The 15,628-nt window shown below is 45.5% G+C and overlaps 1 long non-coding RNA gene across 1 annotated transcript in view; it reads right to left on the bottom strand.

The window, feature by feature from the left end:
- Positions 1-776: 776 nt before the first annotated feature.
- The window catches only part of LOC109570776 (uncharacterized), an 88,459-nt gene continuing 73,607 nt past the window's right edge, over positions 777-15,628 (bottom strand). The window contains exons 3-5 of the long non-coding RNA XR_011560970.1: positions 13,170-13,322; positions 6,131-6,354; positions 777-2,697 (exon numbers count right to left, since the gene is read on the bottom strand). This is a non-coding gene — a long non-coding RNA (uncharacterized lncRNA). The remainder of the gene's footprint in view (positions 2,698-6,130; positions 6,355-13,169; positions 13,323-15,628) is intronic.

The following is a 15,628-nucleotide window of genomic DNA, read 5'->3' as shown; positions in this document are numbered from 1 at the left end:
TTAAAAGCACTCGCCTTGTGGGATTTATATTCTAGTTGGGAGAGGCCGTCAATAAACATAATTTGCTAAGTTACTTCATATGTTAGAGGGTGATAAATCCTGTGGGATGGGGAGACGAGAGAATGGTAAAGAAGTAAGTAGCAAGACTGGGAGAGGGAAGTTGGAGCTTTCAGTTTAAACGAGAGTCAAGGTAGGTATCTGAGCAAATGCTTGAACGGGGGGATGGGCTGAACCATGCAGGCGTCCGGGGAAGGCTGGTCCCAGTGCTGAGACGGTGCGGCGGCCCCCAGTGAGCGCGCCTGGTGGGGACCGCGCCCAGGCAGCCGGTGTGGCTGGAGATGAGGGGAGGACTTAGAGCTCAGAGAGGAAAGGGGCCCAGCTGACGTGGGACCGGGTAGCCTTTGGAGAGTTTTGCTTTTATCTTTGTGAGATTTGAAGCCACTGCGAAGTTTTGAGTGGCAGAGTGAAATGGTCTGGCTTAGTTAGACACTTAAAGGATTTCCTGAGGAGGACTCTGATGGTGAACCACAGTGGAAGTATCTATTAAAAAAAAAAAACAACTAATAAGGAGACTATTGCAGTAATACCGATGACCTGGACATGGTTGCGGGAAATGCAGGATTTGAAGACAGGGCCAGGAGGGTTTCCTGAGGGGTTGGATGGACAAGGAAGGAAGGAAAGGGAAGGACCGATGTTGGCCTTGTTTTTCCCTCTAAGCAGCCGGCAAAAGGTACTGCTGTCTGCTGAGGTGGGGACGGCGGTGGGCGGAGCGGGAGTTTGGTTTGGACTTGCGTCTGCTGGACAGTGGAGTGGCTAGGACAGGGGACTGGACATCCGAGTCTGCAGTTAGGAGGATGAGCCTGCGACAGGTATGAATGTGCATCTGATGACATGGAAGTGAACGAGACTGCCAGAGCAACGTGTGCAGGGAGAGAGGGCGGGGGAGCAGAGGCCTGAGGTCTGGCAGCTGCAGGTCTCCTCTGAGAAGGAGGGCTCTGTGAGGTAGGCGGCCATCGAGCAGAATGTGTCGGCGAGGTAGGAGCCGTCAGCTGTGCAGCGGGGGCCAACACAGAAGCCATCGATGACCTTGACCGGAGGCTCTTCCTGGAAACAGTTTCGATACCTTACCTGGAGCAAAAGTTTGACTACAGCGCGCCCAGAGACGATGGGACGAGAAAGGGTGGCAGAGAGTGAGGAAAGACCCTTTTGTTGAAGACTTTTGCTGCAAATAAGTCATCATTCAGCTGGAATGAGCCATTTTTAAAAATTATTTTTTAAGGCAAATCATAGAATATTTTTAGATCCATTGGGGATGATCTCGAAGAAAGAGAAACATCGGTGATGCACAAGAAAGAGGGAAGCATGGCTGGATTCGGTTCCTTACGGAGGCGGGGATGCGGGGATGAAGGCCCAGGCACAGAAGGGCTTTGAGAGAAACTGGTTCGTCTCCAGTGCCAGCAGGGAGTGGTCCTCGGGGGCAGGCGCTGTCGTGGGGCAGAGGTAGCGGGCTGTGCCCGCCGTGGGCAAGTCTTCTCCCGTTTCTTGAGCCAACGAATGCAAGCAACGCCAGTTCTGCTTAGTTTCCGATATAACGGAGTCTCTTTAAAAACAGTTTTATTTTATCGGCGTTCAGTTGCTTTACAGTGTTGTTAGTTCCTGCTGTACAGCAAAGTGAATCCGCTCAGGGTGAACGTGCGTCCTCTCCCGTTTGGATTTCTTCCCACTTAAGGGCACCACGCAGCACGGAGTCGGGCTCTCTGTGCTCTACTGTGCGTCTCGTCAGCCACCTCTTTTGTGCATAGCGGTGTGTACACGTCAGGCCCAGCCGCGCAGTCCAGCCCGCCCCTCCTCCCCCTTGGGTGTCCATGTTTGACCTTTATGTCTGTGTGTCTTTCTGTCTAATGTCCATCAACAGAGGAATGGATAAAGAGGTGTGGTACATATATACAATGGACTATATCACTCAGCCATAAAAGGGGCTGGGTTGGGTCATTAGTAGAGATGGGGATGGCCCCAGAGACTCATACAGAGTGAAGTAAGTCAGAAAAACAGTTATTGTATATTAACACATACATGTGGAGTCAAGAAAAATGGTATAGATGACTTCATTTGTAAAGCAGAAACCAAGCATCTCTTTGAGAGAACAAGCAAGACAAGTTAAATAGTTTCTCCAGGGCCGCAGGGCTCGCAAGACAGCACGCTGTTAATAATCGAGCAACGCTGGATTTAGCGGAAGCTGCTTTGCAACCCCTGTCTAACCTGACTCAAGCCTGCAAAGAGCTTCCTACTCATCGTCTTTACATTGTTCAGTGAGTGTCTAACAGGCACCTCGAGACAGCATCCGTGAAGGGGAGCTGCGCGGTGCACTGCTGGGCTACAGGAGGAGTCCTCCAGGTCAGAGGTGTCCGGGGAGGCATCTGCAGAGTGGTGCCTAAGCTGAGGGCGGGAGAATGGGAGGGCCAGAGGGAGGGGGAGAGCGTTAGAGGCACCGGGACCAAGGCACAGTGCTGGCCCGCGTGAGGGGGAGCGGAGGCCAGAGAGTCCAGGAGGAGCGCGATGCGTGCTGAGCGTGGAGCTCTCACGGAGCCGGTCACGGGCTTCCGATGCGGTGTTTAAATACAGGCAGTTCCCAGGACCTGCTGTATGGCACGGGGAGCTATTCTCGATAGTCTGTAGTAACCTAGAAGGGCAAAGAACCTGAAAAATATTTGTAACAATCACTTTGCTGTACACATGGAACTAACACAGCCTTGTGCATCAACTACTTCAGTCAGTCAGTCAGTCAGTCAATGCAAGTGGTTGGCGTCATGAAGCATGAATCCTGGGTGGGATGAGTGCATATTTAAAACAGCGGTGGCAGTGAAAACACACGTCAGTTAAAATGCTTCCACATAGGCAAGCTCATTTAGTTCTCAGACACTAGATGATTTTTATTGCTTCAAAGGTGACTGTTTCTCATGGCAATAAATATTTTAATTTTTGTTTCATTTTTATGCTGCCAGTTTTCAAGTTTATTTCCTTTTTTAAATACAAAGCTAAACCACAGGCACAGTCAGGATGGTTTAGCTCACATTTTCACACTCCCATTGGATGCTCCTCCAATTCGCTAACCAATGACTGGGCAATTGCACCTCCCTCCCTGCCCCGGCGTGCGTGGGGGGGCTTCTTTAGGTAGGTTGCATTGTCTTGAATGGCTGGAGGGCATTTAAATTGAGGCCAGGCTCTCATACCTATCTCCGTTCATCCTATCTCATACCTATCTCCACTCATACCTATCTTTCTGTTAACTGCAGGTTAACTGAAGGTTGACAGAAATTGGGAATCATAAAAGGTGACATTTTAATTTATGTTACAGATTAGGAAACAATTCAAAGGCATTTGCATGCCAAGGTGGTACACCCAGTAAGTGGAAGAGCTGCAGTGTAAACCCCAGCGTGTTTGCAAAACCCCTCTTCTTTCCACCAGGGTTTAGGACACACCTTCTCAAGTGTGCAAACGTGACAAATGAATCTGATCTTTACACTGTGACATAGAAAAGTATAATAATATGAAGATTAACGATAAATGGTAAAGGAAAAGACAGTCATAGTTTAAAATATTAGACACATACTTTGGGCAATTTTTATGACAAATATAATTTTATCCTTTTTTACTGTTTCCAAGATTTTTCCAACATATGGGACCTCGAAGGTAATCATAGTTTGAGATAAATGTGTATGTACTTTTGAAAATCAGCGGAAAGACCTACAGTTGAAAAGATAAAGCTGAAAGATAATTTGGATTAGTTAGTAAACGCCTTACCCCAAATTAAAAACTTCCCTTCTTAAGTTATATATATTTTGAAAGATGGAACTGGCTTGCTTTGTACAGTACGTTTTACCTATTCAAGTGTGCTTCTGAGAAAGCATTCTAGACCCAGCTGTATCGATCATTTCCTGCAGTTCCTGGTTGGAGACGGAGTCCTGGGGGCCACTGCGCCTGCCCCCGGGTGTGCGCCCTTCCTGTGCCTCACGTGGCTGCTGATGTGACCCATGTAAACTGGGAGGATTTCTCAAGTATTCCTTAACTGCCTAGTCTTTATTTTGTGGGTTTAATTGGAGACTTGCTCTTAACCAACTTTTTGCATGGTGCTGTAGGGAATAGGATAATTCCCATCCTCACTGGGATTATAATTGAGTAACATAGATATAAAAATCAAATATAACAATGGGAGGCAGAATATGACAGTGAGAAGAGCTATTAATTGAGTAACCATAGTGTTCTATAGATATGTCCAATTTCCATGTGCTGTCTCTAAAGCTCTAGGCCAGTAGGTAACTAGGCTATGTTTATGTGGCAAAAAATGGCAAAGTCAGGGTTAAACTGTCAGTCTGGGAAGTAGATATATATATATACACACACACACACACAAAGTATTAATAATTCTTCACTGATGCCCTTGTGTTCTATCTAGCCAGCTAGCTGTTTCCCTGGTTGGAAACAGGCACAGATAAGGTCACAGCGCACATTATTATTATTTTGTTTTAGCTCTTCATTGTAGTTTGTTATTTTGAATGTTTCCTTTTTATTTATAAAACTATAGAAAATTAGGAAATATATAAAAATGAAAGAGAAGCAGATACAAATTATCCAAGATCTTGTTGGAGATAGTCATATTCATATTTTAGAATAATTTATTTCTATGCATATGTTTGTATGCATATAATTATGTTTTATATGCATGTAAGTTTTGTGGTATAAAATTATGTTCAGGTTATCTATACAACCGGCATTATATATATTAATATATGTACACGCAATGGCACCCCACTCCAGTACTCCTGCCTGGAAAATCCTATGGACGGAGGAGCCTGGAAGGCTGCAGTCCATGGGGTCGCTGAGGGTCGGACACGACTGAGCGACTTCACTTTCACTTTTCACTTTCCTGCATTGGAGAAGGAAATGGCATCCACTCCAGTGTTCTTGCCTGGAGAGTCCCGGGGACGGGGAACCTGGTGGCCGCTGTCTGTGGGGTCGCAGAGAGTCAGACGCGACTGAAGCGACTTAGCACGCAGACACACAGGTGCTGTTTCACTCGCTAGTTTTTCATAACTATTTTTCAGTTATCAAACACACTTGGAAAACATTATTAAAATGTTGACAGTATCCCACACTAAGTGCATGTGTGCTGAGTCACTTCAGTCGTGTCCGACTCTCTGCGTCCTCGTGGACTGCAGCCTGCTAGGCTCCTCTGTCCACGGGATGTTCAGGCAAGAATACTGGAGTGGGTTACCATGCCCTCCTCCAGGGAATCTTCCCACCCAGGGATCGAAGCCATGTGTCTTACGTCTCCTGAGTTGGCAGGCGGGTTCTTTACCATTAGTGGCGCCTGGGAATCCCCCTACATTAAGGTTCTCCCACAATTTAGGTAGCTCTTTTCCTTTTGTTGCATTTTATGTTTTCAGTTTTATGCTGTTAAGTAATTCTGCATGAAATAGAAATCTGTGCAAATTTGGTTCACACCTGATTCTGAGTGTGTCCGGGCAGAGACATTGTTCCGGTAAATAATAACACGTAATAGAAGACTAGAGTCTCACTGCAGATCGCCCACTGTATGTGTGTAGGCGTGTTTCGCCCCATCCGGGCGATGCAGGGAAGTGCTCCTTCCAGGAGTGTGAACAGGACGCATAGCCCTGTTACCGTAGCCCGTAGTAGGTACCAAGGGCTCTCTTTGGCTCTGGGGAGTTTGTTCCAATCACGTGTGCTCAGGAGAGGTGCTGATTCTGCTCACTGCAAGGTGACCACTCATACTCAGGGTCCTTCAGCTCCCAACCCAACCCCCAGTATGATATGTCTTTCCCAAGGAGGTATTGCTCCATTTTGGTTATTCCTTCTGCTTCTGGAGTCACCAGACATGGGTTGGATCTTAATTCTTTCCTGCGTATTCGTGAATAGGCTCACATTTAAAGCTTTTGCCTCTGTAACACAAGGATGATAATATCACTGACATCACATGGGTTTTGTTAGGATTAAGCGACGTAGCACATGTAAAGCAGTATCGCATCTTATGCATAACAGGCTTGCAATAAATGTCAACTGTCATTACCCTGGTTCTGGGTGATGCGGATTGAAGTGTCAGCCCAATACTTACTCAGGCCTGGAGCAGCTCTGGACCTTAATCCTCCATGACGGCTGAAGATCCAGAGCAACGGCGGTGAGGAAAGGGGCATCAGGCTGGCTGTGTCACGGCTGGGCGGGATGGAGAGGAACAGTGCTCCTGAAGCGCCTCCTGTTTAGTTCTTTGGGGACTGGCCATTGTTTCAGCTGCTTTGCATGGATCAATTTTACCTTGCAAGCCACGTGCTGATATTGTTCCTATTTTGCAGATGAGAAAATCGGACAAAGAGAAAGTAATCTGGTTAATGATTGTCCAAGAGGAGTTGAATAATGGCAGTTCTCTGCTTGACAGTTACAAACGAGATCTTTGTCAATTCCTTGAGCACTTCAGAGGAGTTACTGAAGTAAATATCCTCATCCTCACTCCACAGATGGGGAAAGTAGGACTCGGGTATCAGGAAAGCGCCCCTGGCCCCACAGCTAGAAGGGCAGCTGCCACTGGACTTGTGTGGGTCTTACTTTCAGCAGTAAACACGGAATCGTCTCAAGAGTTACTTGTACGTCGGTTTGTAACAGTTACCATGAGTGCATATATGTATGTTGGGGTACAGCTGATTTACAAAGTTGTTAGTTCCAGGTGTGCAGCAGAGGGATTTAGGTGTCTAGTGGTAGTGCTAGTCGCTCAGTTGTGTCCCACTCGTTGCAACCCTGTGGACTGTAGCCAGCCAGGCTCCTCTGCCCATGAGATTTCCCAAGCGAGAATACTGGAGTGGGTAGCCATTCCCTCACATATTCATGTATATCCAGGTGGTGCTAGTGGTAAAGAATCTGCCTGCCAGTGCTGGAGATCGAGAGATGTGGGTTCGATCCCTAGGGTGGGGAGATCCCCTGGGGTAGAAAATGGCAACTGACTCCAGGTTTCTTACCTGGAAAACTGCATGGGCAGAGGAGCCCGCAGGCTACAGTCCACGGGCTGCTAAAAGTCAGACAGGAGCACACACACACCTCTGTTCTTTTCAGATTCATTCCCACACACGTTACTGCAGTGTGTTGAGTAGAGTTCCCTGTGCTACACAGTAGGTCCTTGTTGGTTGGCTGTTTTATATCAAGAGTGAATATCTGTCATTCCCATCCCAATTTATCCCTCCCCCTTCCCTTTTGTGGTTTTTGTTTGTTTTCTACCACTCACCCAGTAGGTTTCAATCTAAATAAGGACAAGAATTTCATAAAGTAAACAAGGGTTTTTTTCTCAATGACCTTTAAGGAACACGTCACACAATTTGAAGATTTAATCTTATTCCAAGTTTGCATTTTCTTTAGACTAGAAGCATGCAGAGATACAAGCATTTTGATTTTGACAGTTGTGAGAGATACTCCTCGCTTTCCCCTCTCCTCAAAGCCAGCATTGAAGAGAGGACAGCAAGGTCTGGTTTAGAAGTCTTCTCCTTCCCCAGAGAATCCTGATTGCAGCCACCTTCCCTGCCAACTAGAGGAGCTTTCCCACTGGAGCCGTGTGTTTCTTCTGCAGTACGGAGCCTGACCCAGAAAGCACGGTCGAGGCCGAGCACCGCTGTGTTGTGACTGGCATGTAGAAGCCCCATGGGCCACAGGAGAAGGCACAGCGGGCACCCCCATCTGTGGACCCCTCAGTAATGAGCGTGAACAAGTCAAGGTCATCGCTGGTTCACTCCCCCAGCAGTAGGAAAGTTGACCACTGTGATCTGGAGTGCAGGACAGGTGGTGGCTGGAATGGGCCTTTTCTTGCAGGTGTTGATGTTCACTGTGAGGTTTGAGGGAGTCAGGTGTACTTCGAGGCTTTAAGTGCTAAACCACCTTCTCTGTCTCTGAAGTTTGCCAAGCAGTTTACCAAACCCCACCACATAAGGTCGGTCTGTGGGAAGTCGTCACTAAGTCTGGAAACCCCAGGCCAGCTCTGTGAAACCCCAGTTCTTAGCAGCAGAATTCCTCTCTGCTGCAGAGTATACTTAACTTCTTCCATCAGAGACAAGGATTGTCAGGAAAATAAGTATTTAATACAGATCCAGAGTCCTTTGCCTGCAGTTCCAAACGCTGAAATCAGAGTTTAAAAAACTCATAGGGTCTGTGTTCAGTTAGCATACACCTTGTGTAACTTCCCACGCTTCCAAAACAAGATATAAACCATGGCCCGTGAAGTTTCCTCACCCTGCAAGCTGTTCCCTCTCCCTCACAAACCTCCCAGCAGCCGTCTTCCGACTTCTGTCAGCACAGGTTAGTTCTGCCTGTTCTCGGACTTAACACGATAGAGCATGTTCTCTTCTGCGTGTGAATGTTGTCACTCAAAGTTCTGAGATCCATCCTTATTGTATCACAAATGCGTCCCTTTATCCCTGGGTTGTGCTCCATCCTGTGCATACAGCAGGCTTTGTAGGGCCTTGCTGGTGGGCATCTGTGCTGTTTCCATTGTTGCCTGTTGTGAATAATGTTGATACGACCATCTTCATACAAGACTCTTTTGTGGAGATGTGTTTTTATTTTTCTTGGATCAGTGGGTAGAAATGGAATTGCTGGGTCTAAGGTGGTTTTGTAACTTAATAAGAAAGTGCAGAATCTTCCTCTAAAGTAGTTTACCTGCTCTGTCCTCCCACCAGCAGAGTGGGAGGGTCCCGGCTGCTCCTCGTGTCTGATCCTTGCCTTGCCTGGTCTTGGGCTTCTGCACTTTGGGGAGCCTAGTGGATGTGGAATGGTGTCACACTGTATGTTTAATTTCTATTTCCTGATGATTAATATTGAGCACTTTTATAGGCCCTTACTTGACCTTTGTTTACCCTATTTCTGAAGTGGCTTATGTTATTTTTGCCCATTTTTTATAAAATTTCAAAGTTAAGCATTAAAGATATATAAAGATACATATTTTAGAAATTTTAGTTGTTAAGAATTCTTTATATATTTTAAGCTCTCTGCCAGATACATGTATAGCAAATACTGCTTTCCCACAGTTTGTGGCTTGCTTGTTAATTGAAAACTAAACGTTTTAAAGTAATGTGAATCAAGTTGTGTGTGTGTGAGAAGTTGCTTCAGTTGTGTTTGACTCTTTTGTGACCCCTGGACTGTAGCCCACCAGGCTCCTCTGTCCATGGGGTACTCCAGGCAAGAGTACTAGAGCGGGTTGCCATGCCCTCCTCCAGGGGATCTTCCACATCCCTTATGTCTCCTGCATTGCCAGGCAGATTTAAATCCTGATCTGAAATAACATGGCTATTTAGTCATTACAGATGCCACTTAACATCAGTATTCATGTTTCACTGCAAAAATGTTGGTTTGCTTAATTACAAGACATTGAACCCACTGAATGTTTTAAATCATACATGGTATATATGCTGTTTTCCTTTTCTGCAGTCAGGAATATTTTAAACTTCAGAAGCATTTGGTCTTAAGAGTTAGGGGTTCCAAACACTCATCTCAGCAGGAACCCAGATGGAGGTGTGGTTCCTGGAGCGCTGAGTGGACGCTCGGGATGAGCATTGGTGCTTTATGTTAAGCAGCTTCGTTAGTTGTTATAATAAAACATCTTTATGGGTTGTAGGTATTTTAATCACAAGCTTTTAGAGTTGTCAACCATGCTCTTTCTATACTTTGGAAGGCACATCAAGACGAGAGAATTATAATACATTAAATTATAGAAATTACACTAATAAAGTCTAATAAAGTTGGTTTTTTGTTTTGGATTATTCAGAGTTGATTATGAAGGCTTTCCAGGTGGTGCTATTGGTAAAGAACCCACCTGCCAATACAGGAGATGTAAGAGTTGCAGGTTTGATCTCTGGGTCAGGAAGATCCCCTGGAGGAGGGCATGGCAACCCACTCCAGTATTCTTGCCTGAAGAATCCCATGGACAGAGGAGCCTGGTGGGCTACAGTCCATGGGGTCACAAAGGGTCAGACATGACTGAAGCGACTTCACGCATGCACCCTTTCGTCATGACTTAATAGTTCTTCGTAACCACTTCTTTCCCTTATTTTTCTTGGATCAGTGGGTAGAAATGGAAGTGCTGGGTCCTAAGGTGGAAGGTGCAGAATCTTTCTCTAAGGTAGTTTACCTGCTCTGTCCTCGCACCGGCAGAGTGGGAGGGCCCGGCTGCTCCTCGTCTTTTCCTTGCTCGCCCGGTCTTGGGCTTCTGGCCTTTGGGGAGCCTAGTGGATGTGGAATGGTGTCACGCTGTATTTTGCCTTAGAAGTCTGTTCCTCAAAAGAACAGTGTAAACCAAAGTTTCAACTGTAATAACTGCAAGAATATAAGTGACTTCCAATTTTAGATTAGTGTTTGAATGCTGATGACATGGAGAGCTATGCAAAACCAAGAGCAATAGTTAGAAAAATGTGTCCCTGACTTAACTAGATGAGTGCTCAGGACAGGGGACTGGGCCACGTTGAGAACTCCCAGCTCTGCTCTGCTGATGTGTGCAAATGCTGCTGGTTACGTTGATTATCAGAAGTGGTTTCAGTAGAAAGGTTATGAACGTAATTTAACCTGAAATTGTAAAAGAAAAAATATAGAAACCATTTTCTCAGTCAAAAGACCTCTATTGTGACAGCAGTTTCTTGTGGGTCATCTGTTTTAAATATAGCAGTGTGTACATGTGAGTCTTGAATTCTCAATCTGCCCTGCCTTCCGGAAACCATAAGTTCATGCTCTACGTGAGTCTGTTTCTGTTTGGCAAGTAAGTTCATTTGTATCAGTTTTTTTTATATATATGTATTCTACATATAAGCAATAGCATATGCTATTTCTTTGTCTGACTTAATTCGCTTAGTAAGATCATCTCTGGGTTTATCCAAATTATCACAAATGGCATTATTTCATTCTTTTATAGCTGAGTAATAATCCATTGTGTGTATATATGTGTATATTCCATATAGGATATTCTGATATATATACCCTACATCATTTTCAATGTTTAATATGGTTAAAAGTCACCTAATATAAAACGTACTGTTTTAACCATATTTAGCTGTACAGTTCCGGAGAAGGCAATGGCACCCCACTCCAGTACTCTTGGCTGGAAAATCCCATGGATGGAGGAGCCTGTTGGGCTGCAGTCCATGGGGTTGCTAAGAGTTGGACACGACTGAGTGACTTCACTTTCACTTTTCTCTTTCATGCATTGGAGAAGGAAGTGGCAACCCATTCCAGTATTCTTGCCTGGAGAATCCCAGGGACAAAGAAGCATAGTGGGCTGCCGTCTATGGGGTCGTACAGAGTCGGACATGACTGAAGTGACTTAGCAGCAGCAGCAGCTGTACAGTTCAGTGGCACCAAGTACATCTGTACTGTCGTGTGCCCATCACCGCCGTCCATCTCTAGAATGGGTCACCTTCCTAAACTGACACTGCCCCAGTGAGCCCTGACGCCCCATCCCCACCCCCGGCCTCTACCAGTGCACCTGCTGACTGGGATTTTCACTGTTCTGGGAACTTGATATAAGTGGAATCGAACAGTATTTGTCTGCACCTACTCTGTACTGGAGTACATTTTTAAGGTTAATACATGTTCTAGGAAAAGTTGTACCCTTTTCTCTCCCCCTGTGCTATACACTAGGTTCATACGTCATTTATCTCCCCCTTCCTGTCCATACATTTGTTCTCTACATCTGTGTCTCTCTCTGCTTTGCGACTTTGCAGGCAGGATCATCTGTACTATTTTTATATATGTTTATTTTTTACCTTATGTGACTTTTACCACAATTAAAAACATTAAAAAAAAGATGTAGGGTGTATATATATATACACACACACACATATCTTAGGATATATACATGTATACACACACATATCTTAGGATATATATGTGTATACACAATAGGATACTTTTTGTTGTTGTTCAGTTGCTAAGTCATGTCGGATTCTTTGTGACCTCATACACTGCAGCACGCTAGGCTTCACCATTTCCCGGAGTTCGCTCAAACTCATGTCCATTGGGCTTCCCAGGTGGCTCAGATGGTAAAGTGTCTGCCTGCAACGTGGGAGACCTGGGTTTGATCCCTGGGTTGGGAAGATCCCCTGGAGAAGGAAATGGCAACCCACGCCAGTATTCTTGCCTGGGAAATTCCATGGACAGAGCAGCCTGGTGGGCTATAGTCCATGGGGTTGCAAAGAGTTAGACACGACTGAGCAACTTCACTTTCACTTTCTTTCTTTTCAGCCATAAAAAAGAATGGCATCTGTGGCAATATGGATGAACCTACGGATTATCATATCGAGTGAACTAAGTCAGACAGGGATGTATCATGATATCACTTACTTGCAGAATTTAAAAGAAAAGGATAGAAATGAACTTATTTACAAAGTAGAAACAGACTCACAGGCTTAGAGAAGGAACTTGCAGTTACCAGGGGAGAGGGCAGAGGGGAGGGGAGAGGTAAATTAGTCGTCTGGGATGAACAGATACACACCACTACTGTAACATACAACAAGGGCCTCCTGTGCATAATACAGAGAACTATATTCAATATCTTACAATAACTTATAATGGAAAAGAATCTGAAAAAGAAATATGTACATACACACACGTGTATGTTTGTGTAAATCCTTGTAAATCAAGTATACTTCGATAAAAAAATTAGATAATTCTCATCTGCCTGTGGGCCGTTATAATTCACAGAGAATGCAGATAGTTCCTGTACTCTGCTGGTAAGGGGCGGTGCTGGATGTCAGTAATCCTGTCTTGCCAGCGCACCATAAACTCCTTTGCTCTCTGCTGCAGTTTTGAGGGCGGTAGCAGTGCCTCGCCGGTGAAGTCAAGTTTGGGCCGGCAGGATGGGCTGGAGCTCCCCCAGGCTCTTTGTGACAGGGTTCCCAGTGTTGAAGCCTCTCCCAGTGCGAGGCTGCCCGTCGAGCCCGCCCGTCGAGCCCTCTCACTGCTCACCGGCGGAGTGATGACGGCCACGTGGATTTTTCTGTTGCCCACGTTACCTCATCAGGCAGGGATCTGCCCGCACTCAGATGAGTCAAGCTGGAAAGCATAGACTTGTGTAAAGCCTTGTTTTCCCCTGAAATACACTTCTTTGATAGGGTTAAAACCAAAGTCAGAAGTACCTGCGCTTCATCTGAGATGTTGGAGTTGCCCTGGAGAAACAAGAAGGGACCGTTTCCTCTCAGTGTCAGTTGAAACCCCCTCCACCGCGCACTCCTGTTCCGGCGCACAGCGAGGCACAATCGCAGGAGCAGAGAACAGCTGTACTGATGAGTCTAAAAGCGGATGGAACGGACGGCGGTGTTACGTCATCACGTCTCCCAGCCCTAGGAGCAAGTGATAAGACGTGCTCTTTTCCCCATTTGCAGGTGCACTCATTTACAGCTCAATAGCAGGAATGTCTCTCACACAAGCAGTTAATGCGGACTAGAATTTTCCCAGTAACCAGATGGCGTGCGTTTCATACCACTCTTGTTGAATTAAGAACTAAAATCTGCCAATAAGTTGCATGGAAGTTTTCCACAGTCTCCTTAGGTGACCTCATTTAAGATTTTGAATTTTTTTGAGGTCAGAAAGCTTATAAATATTCAGTCTTTGGTGACTCATTTTCAGGGCTATGGTGGAGTAATTATAGAATAACTCTAGTTAGCCATCATTGAAAGTGTTCTTTTGCTTATGTTGGGTTATGCTTTTTTTTTTTTTTTCTTATTACCTTCTGCTTGTCTATTGACTGGTTCAATACGATCTTTCTTCAAAGAGCCACCTTAAAAAAGATGAGTCTAAAAAGCCATCGACAGTGTTATTCCCTTTGATTAGCAACATCACCATAAGTCTGAAATTTTGCAGAACAGATAAAAGTATTGAGATTATTTATACTTAAAATTTTTTTCAGTGTAGTAAAGCATTATTTTGACTTTACACAGCATCTGCTACTTCATTGTCTACTACTGACACTCTGATTTTCCTTAGGACCACATCCCTGCCCTCTGCTCACCCCAAACTGGAGGCGGGGCATGCTATCTGGACCTTCCTAAGAAGGCTGCATCACAGGCTGCACCCAGACGGGCTTGTGTCCCGAGTCAGCCAGTCAGAGCCAGCGGAGCACAACTGTGGCACCTCTGTTGACGTCGTTAGGAGGAAATGTCTTTAAGGTTACAGCTGGTGGACATCTTGATACCATGTAAGGGAGCTTGTTTGAGAATGAAGCCCAAAGAGTAGAAGGCTTCAGAGGTGAAGAAAGAGGCAGAGAGAGAGAGAAGAGGAGGAACCCCTATTTGCAGCGGGAGCTTTGTTCTACCCTCAGGATATGTGTGTATATATATATATATATATTTTTTTTTTTTTTTTTTTAAGACACAAAACATTCTCTGCCGAAGTCAGTGTAAACCCGGTTTTCTGCTACTTGGAACTAGGTCTTGAATAGTATATATAGCAAATCATATTTATGCTTTGACTCTGGAAAAACAACAGTATGTTCCCAGGCATAGATTAAACTATTCAGTGGGAATTATCTGCTCAAATTTAAAACAGAATGGGAATTTGACTCATATTTCTAAGAGGAATTCTGTCTAAGTAAACCAGCATACAGAATGCTTGCTTGTCCAGTCCTACGTGAAGAGATGGCCCAGAGGAGTAGTCTGGTACACGTGAGGTGGTCTCCTTTGGAACATTTATACACACGGATAGAATATCATGAGTTGCAGGGTTGTGGCTGTTTCCATATGAAGGAAACCATATAACTTTAAAATGCCTTTCTTCCTAAGGCTTCTTCCTAAGCCCTAAAGGGCTTCTCTGATAGCTTAGCTGGTTAAAGAATCTGCCTGTAAAGCAGGAGACCTGGGTTCGCTCCCTGGGTTGGGAAGATCCCCTGGAGAAGGGAAAGGCTACCCACTCCAGTGTTCTTGCCTGGAGAATCCCATGGACAGAGAAGCCTGGTGGGCCACAGTCCATGGGTTGCAAAAAGTCAGACACGACTGAGCGCCTTTCACTTCCATTTGCTCACCAGCAGCATCGCGGTAAGGATTAGCACTGTAATGAGTATACAACGCCTAGCTCACAGTCAGAACTAAATAATGACAGTTTTTATGCATTCAGATGCCCCTAGTCACTTCAGTCTCCAGAGGGTAGTATTTTTCTTTACACGGTGTGGGGCTGGCATTATGCGTCCCAGAGGGCACCACTCGCATTGCACTCTGAATACTCGCTCTTTCTGAAGCACCAGGCTTGTCTGAACTCGGCCTCTAGAGCTGTACTGTCGTGGCCAACCATTTTAGAAGTCTAAAATGGCAGGAGACCCAGGCCTCTCTTACTTTCCTTTCTCACACAACGTGTGAGAATTCTTGCTGTCTCAGTGTTTATAGTGTTACACAACTTTAGGACGGCTCGTGCTTTTATGGCCTAAACAGTTTCAGCCAGAGTCCTGCAGAGCCTTCTGCACCGTCTCAGCTGGTTACTCCGGCTGATGTGGCCTGGCTACACCTGTATACCCCCCAGGGAGAGGCGGGACCCGCTGCAGGGTTTAACCTGCTCCTTCAGGAGGGAGAGGGGATGACTGAGTGCAGAGTAGCCATAGATATGGCTA

This window comes from Bos indicus, chromosome 16 (assembly GCF_029378745.1).
Source record: "Bos indicus isolate NIAB-ARS_2022 breed Sahiwal x Tharparkar chromosome 16, NIAB-ARS_B.indTharparkar_mat_pri_1.0, whole genome shotgun sequence".
NCBI lineage: Eukaryota > Metazoa > Chordata > Mammalia > Artiodactyla > Bovidae > Bos > Bos indicus.
The sequence above is the reverse complement of the archived record's forward strand: the minus strand, read 5'-3'. Positions and strand labels throughout refer to the sequence as shown.